At 37.1% G+C, this 16654-nt stretch overlaps 1 protein-coding gene across 7 annotated transcripts in view; it reads left to right on the forward strand.

Annotated features, from left to right (window-relative positions):
- DENND2C (DENN domain containing 2C) overlaps positions 1–16654 on the forward strand; it is an 82982-nt gene that overhangs the window by 23632 nt on the left and 42696 nt on the right. Inside the window, exons 2-3 of one of the 7 annotated variants that reach the window (XM_072769678.1) lie at positions 2535–2619; positions 5116–5249. The exons of 4 other annotated variants lie outside the window; for them this stretch is intronic. The gene's annotated coding sequence lies outside the window, so the exon portion shown is untranslated. The remainder of the gene's footprint in view (positions 1–2534; positions 2620–5115; positions 5250–16654) is intronic. 2 more of the 7 variants (XM_072769679.1, XM_072769680.1) reach the window with 2 other exon arrangements.

The following is a 16654-nucleotide window of genomic DNA, read 5'->3' on the forward strand; positions in this document are numbered from 1 at the left end:
CAGTGTATTCTGATTTGTACTATTGTTCACTATTCTATTTCACCAAAAACATTTTAAGACTTCCCCTTCCAGTTAGGGTGTAGGACTTGAAAAACATTTGTTCCCATAGTAACAAGAAAATTCTGGACAAAATAAAAGTCATGTATTTCTCTGGGGCTAGTGAATAGTGGATGCAAGGAAATTTTGATGAACTGAATTCCAAAGTGAATTCCTTTATAAGTGAGCAAAGAGCCATAACAGCTTTCATACCTGAGGACAAGCATATAGTCTGGATACAAGTAGCCCTGGCAAAGATGATGAGGCTTTACAGAGGGAAGGAAAAATCTGCCAAGTCTTAGTTATCTGTATGCACTGTTGGAATTGGAGTGTGGTGCTTGCTTCGGCAGCACATGTACTAAAATTGGAATTGGAGTGTGGATTAGAATCTGGAAGAATCTCAAATGCATAAACAAACTGCTTGGCCCAATAATTATCTGCTGTTCCAGTTTTTACTAAGACAGCAGCATTGCAGGGGGTATGGGAGGCACAAAGAAGTTTTATAATCCCACATATTTGTGCAGTGATATCCTGCCAGGGTTGAATCCAGAGTTGAACCAAAAATAATTGAAACTGTAGCCATGCTTTTTCCAGCTCAAATATTGACAATATATAAAAGGTAGCAGCAGCTTGGGGGGTTAGAGGTTGAACTAATCCCAGGTGAATTCCATGTAATAAGACCTACTACCCAGCCTCAGCTCAACTTGACTCTAGGAGGAATCTGAATGATCAGCCCCTCACTCTAATTACTAGAGAGAGGAATGTTTATAGTCTCAGAAATAATATAAAGCAAAATAAATACAAAGTATATTATCTTTTCCTCTACTGTTCTTTTATAGGTAGTGTCAAGATTATGATTAAAAATTACAAGGCACAATAGGATGCCTGGATGGTTCAGTTGGTTAGGTGTCTGCCTTTGGCTTAGGTCATGATCCTGGGCTCCTGAGATTGAGCCCCACATTGGACTCCCTGCTCCGGGGAGCCTGCTTCTCCCTCTCCCTGCCTCCCTGCCCATGCTTTCTCTCACTATCTCGCTCTCCCTCTCAAATGGATAAATTAAATTTTTTTTAAGTTACAAGGGACTAGGGGTGCTTGGCTGGCTCAGTGGAAGAGTGTACAACTCTTCATCTTGGGGTCATGAGTTCTAGCCTTACTTTGGGGATAGAGATTGCTTAAATACATATATACATGCATAAATTAAAATTACAAGGCTCTAGAATAAATAGAAACTGTGAACCATAATGAAGAGAAAAAAGAGTCAATAAAAGGAAACCTAAAGATAACCCAGTGGTTAGCATTACCCAACAAGGACTTTAAGATTATTGTAAATAGGGACGCCTGGGTGGCTCAGCAGTTGAGTGCCTACCTTTGGCTTAGGGAGTGATCTGGGAGTCGTGGGATCGAGTCCCGTATCTGGCTTCCTGCATGGAGACTGCTTCTCCCTCTGCCTATGTCTCTGCCTCTCTCTCTGTGTGTGTGTGTCTCATGAATAAATAAATAAAATATTTTTTAAAAAGATCATTGTAAATAAATTATATACAATAAGAAAATATAATGGGTGAAGGGATGGAGTATTTCAGAAGAGGAATGGAAATGTTAGAAGAACCAGATAGAAAATTTGAAGCTGAAAAATACAGTATCTGAAATAAGAATTATTAGATGGGCTTAAAATCAGATTGGACTTTGCTCTGTAGAATGTTTAGTGAACTTGAAAACAAGTCAAAAGAATTTATCTAAACTGAAGCAGAGAAAGAAGGAAAAAGTAAAAAAATAAATGAATAGAGCACAAGTAACTTGTGGAATAGTATTAAATCATCTAACATATGTGTAATTAGAATCTCAAAAGGAGAAGAGAAAGAATCAGGCAGAGGTAAAAATGGATTCAATGGAAAAACATCAGCTCACCATCTAAGAAGCTCTACAAACCTCAAGCAGGATAAATACAAAGAAGACCACAGTTAGAATTAGCATAGTCAAATTGCTGAAAAGTAAAGATAAAGAGTAAATCTTAAAAGCAGTTAGAGAAAAGAAGCTACATAACATACAGGGGAACTAAACACAGAATGACTGCAAACTTCTCATTAGAAACAATGCAGGGGTTGCTTGGGTGGTAGAATTGTTTGAGTCTCCAACTCCTGATTTCTGCTTAGGTCGTGGTCTCAGGGTCATGAGATCGAGTTCCGCACAAGACTCCAACACTCAGTGGGGAGTCTGCTTGAGATTCTCTTTCTCCTTCTCACCCCACCACCTGAGCATGTGTGCTCTCTCTTTCTCTCTTAAATGCATAAATAAATCTTTTTAAAAAAAGAAGCTATGCAAACTTCAAGCCAAAAAATAACGACCTTAGACTAAAGAAAATATTATCAATCTAGAATTCTATGTCCAGCAAAAATAACTTCTAAAACTGAAGGTGAAATAAAATTATTTTATTTTATTTTATTTTATTTTTTTATAAAATTATTTTAGATTAATAAAAGGAGAAAATTTCTTGACCACAGATCTGCACTACAAGGAATGTTAAAGGAAGTACACAGAAATCAATGATTAAAGAATTTTCAGATGAGAAAACTGAAACCCATAAAGGTAAAATGACTTTCCTATGATCACACAGCTAGTAAATTGCAGGGTTAGGACTTAACTCCATTTCTTCTGATTTCTAGTCCAGTGTACTTTGTTTGGGGGACAGTATAGCATAGTGAGTAGGAAAAGCAAATGACTTTGGAGCAGTCATACTTAAGTCTGAATCTCATCTCCACTGGCTGTTAGAACCTTGGACTAACAGGAAAGTCACTCCTCCCCATTTTTCAGATGGAGAATATGGTACAGAGAGATTAATATATACACGATATAGTTGAGAAGAAAAGTATAGTGTTTGTTAAAGTACCTTGCACAGTGTAGGCATAAAATAAATGAGAATTATCTTCCCTTCTTAGTAATGCTACCTTTTTTTTTTTTTTTTTAATCAGTAGCAGTTTTTTGGGGAAGGGAGGATGGAGGTGGTTATCTTTCCTAGAGATTTTATCTTTTGTCTGTATCTTTCCTGAATTAAGTCACCCTTATGACACATATAGTGATTCTGATTCCATTTGGTTGTGTTCCTTCTAGTAGATTAGTAGTTTGAGTCCTTTTGGCACCCATTTTTTTTCGGGTAAACAGGCACTAAACCTGAAACTTGCATTTTATTTTATTTTGTTAAGATTTTTATTTATATGAGAGAGAGAACACATGCTCAAGTGGGGGGAGGGGCAGAGAGGAGGGGTGGAGAATCCTAAGCAGGCTCTGAGTGGAGCTCAGAGGAGCCCTACACAGGGCTTAAGATCATGACCTGAGATGAAATCAAGAGTCAGATGCCCAACTGACTGACTGAATCACCCAGGTACCCCCTGAAATTTGCATTATTTTATTTTATTTACTTATTTTTTAAATATTTTATTTATTCATGAGAGACACAGAGAGGCAGAGACATAGGCAGAGGGAGAGGCAGGCACCCTGCAGGGAGCCTGATTCAGGACTCAATCCTAGGACCCAGGATCATGATCCTGGCCGGAGGCAGACGCTTAACCACTGAACCACCCAGATGCCCCTAAAACTTGCATTTTAAACATAGGCATTTATGCAGCTCTTCACAAAAGAACAGCTAAGAGCTTAAAGTAAATCTGCAATGGATAGTGTAATATTCTTGGGGGTTAAATTCATTGAGGAAGAAATCTCAGATTATTTATCTGGTTAAGAATATGGTGGTATGAAAAAAAAAAAAAAGAATATGGTGGTATGATAACTTGTTTTAGATTTCCTGATCAAAATCTGTTGTTCAGAGAAAGGTGATACTGGTTCTACAGAATGTAGACTAGAATACAAAAAGTGATTTTTGTTTAAAATAATTAACATAGGGACGCCTGGGTGGCTCGGCGGTTGAGCATCTGCCTTCAGCTCAGGGAGTGATCCTGGAGTCCTGGGATCAAGTCCCACATCAGGCTCCCCATAGGAAGCCTGCTTCTCCCTCTGCCTATGTCTCTGCCTCTCTATCAGTGTCTCTCATGAATAAATAAATAAAATCTTAAAAAAAAAAAGATTTCTCTCAATTTCACTACGTGATATAATGTATCTAAGATGAAAGAGGAAGAGATGCCTGCGTGGCTCAGTTGGCTGAATGTCTGACTCTTGATTTAAAAAAAAAAAAATTTAACATATTTTATTCAGCCTATATTCACTGTTCCCAAAAGTTCTGGAATTCATACAAATATGGACCCTTGTTAAGTCCTTTGTCCCCAAGCATTTAATCTTACTTGAAAATTAAATAGAGCATTGTTTTTGCTGAAAGATAGTTGAATTGTCCCCAAAGTGAAATTCACTTTTGGATTTTGTTTGTTCAGTAACAAATTTATTAATGCTATTTAATTAAATGATTGTCACTTGTTATTAAGGGTACAGAAGACCAGTAGCACCTACTTTGAGGGGGTGCTTCAACCAAGGAGACCATTTGTTGTTGTTTTTTTAAGATTTTATTTATTTGAGAGAGAGAGCACAAGTGAGGAGGAGAGGGAGAAGTAGAATCTCCATTGAGCAGGGAAACCAGTGGAGGGCTCAATCCCAGGACCCTGGGATCATGATCTGAGCTGAAGTCAGATGGTTAACCAACTGAGCCACCCGGGTGCCCTCGCCCTTTGTTTTTAAATTTGCTTTTAGCATTGTTTTCCCTTAAAGGTTCAGATTCAGGAAATCACATCCTGTTGCCTTTTGTTTTTTGTTTTTTTTCTTTATTGCATGGGAAACAATTAGAATACTCCTTGGCTCTGGCTCTGGCAGAGGAAAAAGTTGAAATTATTGTCAAAATTTTTAAAGTAGCTGTGATATAGAAGAAAACTTTGGGCTTTGTATCCTAGGCCATTCATTTATCTTCTCTGAGCTTAAGTAGCCTCACCTTTAAAAACAGATACAATAATATGTATCAAGGTTGTTATGAAAAAGAGAAGAGATGGATTAACTGAAATTGCTTTGTAATTGAAAATATTATACAAATCAATGCCAAAATTACATATTTTAAACATTTAAAAAAAATATTCTATTTTTTCATGAGAGGCACAGAGAGAGGCAGAGACACCGGCAGAGGGAGAAGCAGGCTTCCGGCAGGGAGCCTGATGCAGGACTCCATCCAAGGACCCCAGGATCATGCCCTGGGCTGAAGACAGAAACTCAACCACTGAGCCACCCAGGTGCTCGTTTTAAACCTTTTTTTAAATTTATTTTATTTATTTTTTTAAAGATTTATTTATTTATTTATTCATGATAGACAGAGAGAGAGAGAGAGAGAGGCAGAGACTCAGGCAGAGGGAGAAGCAGGCTCCATGAAGGGAGCCCAACACAGGACTCAATCCCGGGGCTCCAGGATCGCACCCTGGGCCAAAGGCAGGTGCCAGACTGTTGAGCCACCCAGGGATCCCCCTTAAACCTTTTTTTAAAAGTCAGGTTGATTTTCTCATTTGTCTTAAGAGCAAAAATGCATAGAATTTTCAGAGTGTACTAGGTATTTTACCTTTTATCATTTTTTTTTGCTTTAAATAATTTATTGAGATATAATTTATCTTTATTTTTTAAATTTATTTTTATTTTTTAAAGTAATCTCTGCACCCTACATGGGACTTGAATTCAAAACCCCAAGGTAAAGAGTTGGATGCTCTTTTGACTGAGCTGCCCAGTTGCCCCAGGATATAATTTCATACAATAAAATGCACCCATTTTAAGTGTATGGTCAATTACTTTTGACAAATGTATACACTTGGAACTACCATATGTAATATTTTCATCACCCCTAAAAGTTCCCTTATACTCTTTTGTGATTAGTTCTCACCCTCCTGGCCCTAGACAACCACAGATCAGCTTTCTTTCTTTTAGATTAGATTAATTAATTAGATTAATTTTGGCTGTTCTTGAATTTCATATGAGTGGGATCATACTGTATGTACTTTTTTGTTTCTTCATGTTTTGGGGAGATGTCTGCATTGTGCGTATTGTTGGTTTTGTTTCTTTTTATTACTGAAAAATATCTGATTGTATGAATATATTACACTTTGTTTATGCATTCAATGTTGATGGCCTTTTGGTTTCTAGTTTGGGCTATTCTGAATAAAGATGCTGTGAATATATTCATGTAGAAGTATGTGTGTAAACATAACACTTTTCTTTCATATTAAATACCTGCAAGTGAAATTGCTACTTCATATGGCAATTGTATGTTGAATTTTATAGGAAACTGCCAAACTGTTTTCCAAAGTGATTGTACCATATTATAGCAGCAGTGTTTGAGAGTTCTAGGTTCTCCGATACTTAGTATTCTTTTAAATTTTAGTCATTCTAATGGGTATGTAGTGGTATCTTGTGTTTTAATTTCAGGTTTTTAATGACTAATGATAGTCATTTTCAGGTGCTTTTCAGGTGTTTAATGGTACTTACTGGCTACCTATAACATCTTTTGTAAAATGTCTGTTCACATATGATGCATATTTTCATTGTATTGTTTACCATATCATTGATTTATAATAGTTCCTTATATCATGGAATTAAGTGCTTGTCAGATATATATATATTTTGAATATTCTCTCCCTGTCTGTTTCATTTTTAAAACATCTTAAGAAAAGCACAAGATCTTAACTTTGAAGTCCAATTTGTCAGTTTGTCTCTATAGATTAGTTCTTTTTCGTGTCCTAGTAAATCTTTTCTTCCTCTACAGATATTTTTGTCTATTTTTTTCTTCTAGGAGGTTTGTAGTTTTATCTATTAGATTTAGGTTTATGATATATTTCAAGTTAATTTTTGTAAATGATGTGGGTGAAGGTCGAGGTTAATTTTTTCCATATAGATATCCATTTGTTCCAAAGCCATCTACTGAAAAGATTATTTTCCCCCAAAATGGGACATTTTTCCATTTTGTGGAAATCAATTGATACTATAAGTGTGGGTCAGTTTCTAGACTTTGTACTGTTCCATTGATCCATTTGTCTCTAATACGCATTGTCTTGCTTACTATAGCTTTATAGTGTCTTGAAATCAGTAGTATATGTTCAACTTTCTTATTATTGAAAAAAATTAGGCTACTTGAATTCCTTTGCATTTCCAGATAAATTTGAGAATCAGTTTGTCAATTTCTGCAACAAAGCCTGCCGTGTTTTTTATTAGAACTGTGTTGAATCTATAGATCAATTTTGAGAGAATTTGATGTCTTAACAAAATTGAATCTTCTAGTTCATTAATGTGATGGATCTCTTTATTTAGTAGTTCTTTAATTTTTTTTCTTAGCAGTGTCTTGTAGTTTTCAACGTACAAATTTTGTACCCCTATGTATTTCATGATTTTTGTGTGACTTTTTGAATATTATTTTACATTTCATTTTCCAATTGTTTAAAGAGATTGCACCTCTTAAATGCTCCTTTTCACATCTATTTAATGGATTAATTAAAATATCCTTATTTCTTAAGCAGCTGGGTCTTACTATAAAAAAGAAGGTGCAGCAAATCCAGATCCAAAGTACACAGTCATCAAAATTAGTAACGCTATTTGTTTTCCATTGAAAATGACAAATTCTTCCCTAGGCCCTCCTCATGCTGGCTCTTACAGACCACATACATTGTGAACCTCTGGATGCTCTGTCCCAACATAGTGCTGTTGGAAGTTCTGCAAAAGGTGCAGAGTCCCAAGACATTAGAAATGGCAGCACCACACCAAGCCCTCCTTTTTTCATGACCTTATTTCTCAGTGTTAACAAGCCGAAAGGGCACTTTGCCAATCTAAATACCTTTTATTTAATTTGTCATGCCCTATTGCATTGATTATGACTTCTCATACAGTGTTGTTGAATAAAAGCAGTGAAAGAAAATATCCTTGCCCTTTTCCCAGTCTTAAGGGAAAGGTGTTAAATCTTTTACCACTTAGTGCGATTTTGCAGTAGTTTTTTCATAGTTGCCATTTATCAGATTGTGGAAATTCAATTTCCTATTTGCTAGAGGGTTTTTTTTCCCCCAATAATGAATGAGTACATTTTTTTAAAGATTTTATTTATTTACTCATGAGAGACACAGAGAGGGAGAGAGAGAGAAAGAGAGGCAGAGACACAGGCAGAGGGAGATGCAGGCTCCACATAGGAAGCCTGACATGGGACTCCATCACAGGTCTCTAGGATCACGTCCCGGACTGAAGGCACTGAGCCACCCGGGCTGCCCAGTAAATTTTTTTCAAATGCTTTTTTGCATCTACTTAGGTAATTACAAGTGGTTTTTTTATTATCTGATAAATATGATGATTTTTAATGTTAAAGCTACTTTGCATTTTCTTATAAACTACTTAGTCATGACTTAGTACCTTTTATATTTATCTATGAATTTTATTTGCTAATATTTCTAAAGGACATTCACATTTATGTTCATGAGTTCTATTCTATATTTTTCTTCTCTTATAGTGTCTTTGGTTTTCTAACAAGGTAAAGTTGGTCTCAGAAAATGAATTGGAAAATATTTCGTCTTCTATTTTCTGAAAGAGTTTGTGTAAGATTAATATTATTTCTTTGGATGTTTAATAAAATTAACCAGTGAAGCTACATGGACCTGCAAAAGCTTTTACTTAAAATTTTAATTTAAAAAATAAATATAAAGATACTCAGAATTCCTGTATCTTCTTGTGTTTCTTTTGGCGATTTGTATCTTTCAAGGAATTTGTCCATTTCATTTAAGTTGTCAAATTTACTAAAACAAATTTATTCATAATCATACTTTATATCCTTTAATGTAAGATCTACGGTAATGGCCCCTTTTTCATTCTTCATATTGCTAATTTGTGCTTTTTCTTTTTTTATTTGTTCAGTCCACCTAAATTTATCAATCTGTTGATGTTATCAAAAAACTTTATGTTGCATTGATTTCTCTGTTCAGTTGTTGCTATTTCATTAATATTTATGTTTTAGTATTTTCTTTCTTCTATTTGCTTTGAGATTAACTTACTTTTTTTTGCTTCTTAAGAAACAACCTTAAGTCATTGAGGTTTTTTTGTTTGTTTGTTTGTTTTTTAGATATTAAGTGATATAATGACATTCAGATTTCACTATAGGATTTAGAAGGATGTAATATTGAAAAGGATGGTTTGTTTTGTGCAGAATTGGCAGTAAGATAATTTAAACAGATGTTAACCTAGAGCATTTAATCTGAGGGATAATTTAAAATAATAACTTGGGCACCTGGGTGGCTCAGTGGTTGAGTGTCTGTCTTTGGCACAGGTTGTGATCTTGGGTTCCTGGGATCAAGTTCCCCATCAGGCTGCTCATAGGGAGTCTGCTTCTCCCCTATGTCTCTGCCTCTCTCTGTGTCTCTCATAAATAAATAAATGAAATATTTTAAAAAAATAAAATAATAACTTGAAATTTAATAGGATAAAATGTGTTTCAATTTAAAACACCAAGATATAGTGTCCTCATTCATTGTTTCCAAACTTTTTTCTTTTATAGCATAAGCATTATTTCCAAATATTTTGGCATTTGCCAGATGTCTTTTGACAATTTATTTTTAGTTATGTTCCATTGTGAGTTAGAGAAACATTCTCAGAATGACTTTAATCATTTAAAACTCATTAAGTTTTATTTTATGGCCCAACATAAAGTTTACTGGTAAATATTCCATGTATACTTGAATATATATTTCATTTTTTTTAATATATATTTTATTGTTGGATATAGAGTTCTAAAATGTTACTTAGGTCAAGTTAATTACTGGTAGTATTCAATTCTTTTATATATTTCCTGATTTTCTGTCAATTTGGCTATTACTCATGAAGACTGATGAAATCCTCAGAAAAATTACAAACTTGTCCATTTGTTCTTTTGGTTCTGACATATTTTGCTTCTTACATTTTGAAACTCTGTTTTTAGGTACATGAACATTTAGGATCTTCTCAATGAATTGACTCCATTTTTGTTTAAAATGTCTTTATCTCTGCTAGTATTTCTTGGCTGGAAGTCTGCTTTGTCTGATATTAATACGATTAATCCAGTGTTCTTTTTTTGTTTTGTTTTGTTTTTTGTTTTTTTTTTAATCCAGTGTTCTGATGATAATGTTTACTTTAGTGTTTGAACCTCTTTAACAGATCTGTATCTTTAAATTCAAGGCATAGATTTTAAAGAAGTGCAGAGTTAGATCTTGCATTTTTTATCAAGTATGATCATCTTTGCCTTTTATTTAGAGTTTAACTTCATTTACATTTAACATAATTATTGGTATGGTCAGATTTAAGTGTACAGCTTTGCTATTCATTTTCTGTTTCTGTTGGTTTTACGGTGGTGATGGTGGTTGTTCTTGTGGTTCTTCCTCCTCTCCCCCAACCCCACTTTTTTCTACACTGACTATTTTTAAGAATTCCATTCTTTTAGTGATTGCTTTAGAGTTCACAACATACAACTTTAATCTTTCCCCTTCAAATAATGTACTACATTGGACTCCTGGCTAGCTCAGTCAGAGGAACATGCAACTCTTGATTTTGGGGTTGTGAGTTGAAGCCCTGTGTTAGGTGTAGAGATTACTTAAAAATCTTAAAAAAAATAATGTAATACTTCATATATAAATTTATGGTACTGTATTTCCATTTTTCTTTCCCTCCTTTGTGCTCTTCTTACATCTCATTACCACATTGTTATAAATTCCACAATATATTATTATGTTTAGTTTGCAATCATCTTTTTCTTTTAAAGATTTATTTATTCATGAGAGACACAGAGAGACAGAGACAAAAGCAGAGGCAGAAGTAGGCTCCATGCAGGGACCCTGATGTGGGACTCAATCCCGGGTCTCCAGGATCACACCCTGGGCTGAAGGCAGCACTAAACCGCTGAGCCACTGGGCTGCCCCAATCATCTTTTTAAAGAAATTCATAATGAAAAAAGTATGTTTTTTAATTTACCCATGTGTACCATTTTTGGTTCTCATCATTTCTTTGTTCATATCTAGATTTCCATCTGGTGTCATTTTTCTTCAATTTGTATAACTTTCTATAACATTTTGTATAGTGTATATAGGGCCAACTTAATGAGCAGACAATCAGTGTATAGGATCCTGCACTCAGAAGGGCCCTGTGAGGTTTTATGCTCTGTGGTAGCCATCTTGAAATTCTGATAACTTAATCTTTGAATTTGTGAGGGTTTTTTTAAAGATTTTATTTATTTGAGAGACAGTGCATGCATATGCACATGAGGTAGGGGGAGGGGCAGAGGGATAAGGAGAAGCAGACACCCCGCTGAGCAGGGAGCCCAATGCAGAACTCAATGCCAGGGCCCCAAGAGCATGACCTGAGCTGAAGGCAGACACTTAAATGACTGAGCCACCCAGGGTCCCTAAAGATTTTATTTTTAAGTAATCTCTACACCCACTGTGGGACTTAAACCCACAACCCTAAGATCAAGAGTTGCATGCTCTACCAACTGAACCAGCCAGGCACCCTTGATTTTGTGTTTCGTATGTGAAGTCTGATTGGACAATACAGTGTACCAGGATTTGAAGTCTCAATTCACACGGGGCCCTGCCTCCTGCCACCTCCTGAAGTTGGGTTCTCAGCTGCCCTCTCTCTTTTTTTGTCTTTTTCTTTTTAAGATTTTATTTATTCATGAGAAACAGAGAGAGAGGCAGAGACACGGGCAGAGGGAGAAGCAGGCTCCATGCAGGGAGCTGATGCGGGACTCAATCCCGGGTCTCCAGGATCACACCCTGGGCTGAAGGCGGCGCTAAACCGCTGAGCCATCCCGGCTGCCCTCAGCTGCCCTCTCTCTAGCTAGCCCTGCGTGGCCCTTCCCTACCTACAGTCTGTGACCACTGTCACTCTGTTCTTAGCAAAAGCCTGGCCTGTCAGGGTTGAAGTTGCGCATGTACACTCATGGTGTCTTGAAACAGGGCATGACAATGGCTACCTCACTCCACATTGTCAGCACCATGGTATATCTGGTGAACAGCCAAGGGGAGGCCTTGGTTTTAGAGAGGTGAGCCTATCACCCACCCGATCCCGATTATCAAGTGTGTTCTGGGCAGAGGTTTATAGATACTTGGGGGTTACCTGTCTGGCACAAGTTGGGGAGGTGTGCCTGTTGGATGTCATTTTACCTTTCTGGGTTTCAGTTTTCTCATCTGAAAATTCTGATTAATCATTGCTTTCTGTGTACTTCCTTTAACATTCCTTGTAGTGCAGATCTGTGGTCAAGAAATTTTCTCCTTTTATTAATCTAAAATAATTTTATTTCACCTTCAGTTTTAGAAGTTATTTTTGCTGGACATAGAATTCTAGATTGATAGTATTTTCTTTAGTCTAAGGTCGTTATTTTTTGGCTTGTAGTTTGCATAGTTTCTTTTTTTTTTTTAAAGATCTATTTGTTTATGCATTTAAGAGAGAAAGAGAGAGAGAAAGAGGGACAGATATCTGGCTGTACTTCCCCAGACCCTGCCTCAGCCAGCGCCTGGCATGTTGTGTGGTGGCTGGCAGGAGGGGCATTCTGGCAGCCATTAGGCCCAAGGAAGCCTGGGCATGCCCCACACTGCAGCTAGGCTTCCAGGTTCCTGGGAGAATCTGTGCTCATTCCACAAATACCCCTAGATCTGACAGCTTCCTCTTGGCTGGTTCCAGGCCTGAACAAACCCTCCCTTGTTCCTTCCAATCTTCTGAATCTGGCTATTTCTCTCTTTCAGCCAGCCTTGAAGCACCCTTCAGGACAAGCCAAAAATAGGAATTGTTTTATTTTCAGTGATTCTGCATATAAGTTAAATGCTCTGATATTTAAAATGGCATTGCACACATGAATGGGAAAGTCATGCTAATTTAAATTTTTAAACTTAGAACTTTAGTAAATTAAAGAACACTGTGATGAATTCAAAGAGACTGCAGGAAAAAAGGAAAAAAAACTTCATATCTACCTTTAAAGCACTTTTCCTGCATTTTGAACAAGGGGCCCCACATTTTCAGTTTGCACTGGGACCCACGAATTATGTCACTGGCCCTGTCTGCAGGTCTGCTGCTCACAAATTTTCACAGCTTTTGTCAGTTGAAAATGTGTTTATTTCAACCCTCATTTTGAAGGATAAGTCTAGAATTCTGTATTCACAGACCTGTCCACCTCCCCTGTCAACACTTTAAATATTTTCTGTTGTATCCTGCTTACCCTTTTCTCTATATGTGATATGTAATTTTGTTGTTGTTGTTCTAGCCACTTAAGAATTTTCTCTTTGTCACTGATTCTCAGCAGCTTGATTATGGTTTGACTTGAAAAGGCTTTCTTTGTGTTTATCTTGTTTGAGATATGTTGACTCTTTTAAATCTACAGATTTAGAATTTTCATGAGATTTAGAAAAATTTCAGCTATTATTTTTTTAAAGATTTTTATTTATTTATTCATGAGAGACAGAGAGAGAGACAGAGAGAGAGAGAGGCAGAGACATAGGCAGAGGGAGAAGCAGACTCCATGCAGGGAGCCCGACGTGGGACTCGATTCCGGGTCTCCAGGATCACGCCCTGGGCTGAAAGTGGTGCTAAACTGCTGAGCCACCCAGGCTGCCCAGCTATTATTTTTTGAAATATTGTTCTGTCTTCCTTCCCCCTTCATGTGTGGGATTCCAAATGTATGTAAGGTAAACTGCTTGATACTGTTTTAGGAAGAACCTGGTTTGGGGTTTTGTTTTAGCATTAGCTTTTCTTCTCTCTGTGCTTCACTTTTGTTTTTAACAATTTCTATTGGTCCTTATTTTACTTCATTGATCATCCTTCTTCAGTATCTAAAATCTGCTATTCAAGGCACCTGGGTGGCTCAGTGGTTGAGCGTCTGCCTTTGGCTCAGGGCGTGATCCCGGGGTCCTGGGATCGAGTCCCACATCAGGCTTCCCTCAAGGAATCTGTTTCTCCCTCTGCCTGTGTCTCTGCCTCTCTCTGTGTGTCTCTCATGAATAAATAAATAAAATCTGGGATGCCTGGGTGGCTCAGCGGTTAAGCCTCTGCCTTTGGCTCAGGGCGTGATCCTGGGGTCCCAGGATCAAGTCCCACATCAGGCTCCCTGCGTGGAGCTTGCTTCTCCCTCTGCCTGTGTTTGCCTTTCTCTTTCTGTGTCTCTCATGAATAAATAAATAAAATCTTTAAAAAGAAAAATAAATAAATAAAATCTTTAAAAATAAAATAAAATCTGCTGTTCAGCCCATCCAGTGAATTTTTCATTTCAGATAGGGCATTTTTTTTTTTTAAGTTCCAGAGGCTCTGTTTTTCCTTTTTTCTTATATCTTAATTTCACTACTGATTATGTTCATGTTTTCCTTTAAGTTGATGAATGTATTTAAAGTATCTGACCTGAGATTTTTGTCTGCCAACTCTATCGTGTCTGTCATTTTTGGTTCTGTTTCTCTTGACTGATTTTTCTCCTGATTTTTCTCACTTTTAGGCTTCTTTACATGTTTTGTAATTTTGAATGGATGCTTCACATTGTGAATGTTACATTGCTGAGTGTCTAGATTTAGTTTTTAGTAAAAACTACTGAGTTTTATTTTGGTGGGTACTTTAGTTCCTTATGAATCAGCTTGATTGTTTTAAGACTTTTTAAAATTTTTTATTTATCTGAAAGAGAGTGTGAGCAAACAAGCATGAGCAGGCAGGAGAGGGGCAGAGGGAGAGGGAGAAGCAGACTCTCTGCTGAGCAGATAGCCCAATGCAGAGTTCGATTCCAAGAGTCTGAGATCATGACCTGAGCCGAAGGTCAGGTATTAAGATAAGCCATTAAAGCAGGGAAAAGCAGGCCCCATGCAAGGAGCCCGATGTGGGACCCCATCCCAGGACTCTGGGACCAAGCCCTGGGCCGAAGGCAGGCGCCAAACCGCTGAGCCACCCAGGAATCCCCCTGGAAATTGTTCTTTTCCCAGTAATTTGTTTCTACCCTTGTGAAGTGTTACCCTGTGCAGTATTAAAAACTTAGTATTCAAACAAGACTCAAGGGGATCCTATGTAGATTTCTAGAGCTTTTTCCCTGTTGCTCCCTCCTTTATGATATGCTGCCCTGAAAATTCCATCTTTCCTAACCTCTTCAAACTCCGATCTCTTAATCTGTAATTCAGCAAAGTTATCTTGTTCTCGGCTGTTTTCTGGAAAGAGCCTCCAGCATGAAAACTGAGCCAGCGTAGTGCCAGCCTCATTTGTTTTCCTTTATTCAGAGATCACAGTCCTGTATTACCTGTTATCCAGTGTCTGAAAGCATTTGTTTTATTTACTATATAAGTAAAGTTTTATAGTTATATTGGGAAGACAAGTCTAGTTCAATGACTCTATTGTAGCCAGTAGTGAGTCTTCCTCATCCCTTTCATCAATATTCTAATTGAGGTATAAAATGCACATTAAAAATATTAATCATTTAATAGCATATCCTTGGGACGCTGGGGTGACTCAGTCAGTTGAGTGTCCAACTTGGTTTCAGCTCAGGTCTTGATCTCATGGTTTGTGAGTTGAGCCCACACCCTCCCACCCCCTGTCTGGGCTCCACACTCAGTAAGGAGTCTGCTTGAAGATTCTCTCCGCCCCCCATTTCTCACGCATGCCCCCCCAAATAAATATATCTTTAAAAGCATATCCTTTCATCAGTTTTTAAATCAACTTTTAGAATATTACACATTCTTCCTGTTTTGTCAGATATTTAATGTTTGATCAAATAAAATATTTAAAGGATTTGGAGTGAGAAGCTTTCCATGTAAGGCTTGAGTTAGTGAAATAGAGCATCAGCATTCTCTTTTCCAAAGAGAATTTCACCTACCCAGATGGACTCAAACTGATTTCTTTTCATATGCTAAAAACACAGAATCCTATATATAAGTTATATGATGCATTATATTTTAAGCTGATAAAATTTCCATTGATGTGTTTCTTGGATGAAAGTAAATACTAAGAAAATAAAAACCAGGAGACAGGGCAGCCCAGGTGGCTCAGTGGTTTAGCGCTGCCTTCAGCCCAGGGTGTGATCCTGGAGACCCAGAATCAAGTCCTGCGTTGGGATCCCTGCATAGAGCCTGCTTCTTCCTCGGCCTGTGTCTGTGTGTGTGTGAGTCTCTCTCTCTGTCATGCTCTCTCTGTGTCGCTCATAAATAAAGAAAGAAAAAAATTATTAAAAACCAGGATACATGATGAAGGATCACCTCTTTGGGAACAAAGAATAGAAAAAAAAAAAGTTTGGTTAGTGCTCTTTATTCCAGTCATGCTGTTTTATTATACTTTTAAAAGCATGCTTGATTTTTCAGATTTGTTCATCTTTTGTTCACTCAAGGACCTGAATGACTGTTGCTGTTGTTTTGTCTGTTGAGATGTCCACTGTGGTTATTGAGTGCTCTCCTTCCCCTTTAAATTGTGAGTCCTGCCTGCCTTAGTCATCTTTAATGGGTAGGGAAGTCTGACTCATTTCGTGGTATTAAGTTAGAGAAAAAAATTCTAAAAATTATTGAAGTTGTCATATTTTCTCAGTCTATGTTTTTGTTTGAACTGTTGCAGCAAACTTGAAGCAGTCTCTAGGAACAAATGTATGAGTTGGCTTTAGGAGTTTTCAAAAGATGCAGCTGTGGAGAGATCTAGGACTTGAAAACTGGGCCAG

Source organism: Canis lupus, chromosome 12 (genome assembly GCF_048164855.1).
Source record: "Canis lupus baileyi chromosome 12, mCanLup2.hap1, whole genome shotgun sequence".
NCBI lineage: Eukaryota > Metazoa > Chordata > Mammalia > Carnivora > Canidae > Canis > Canis lupus.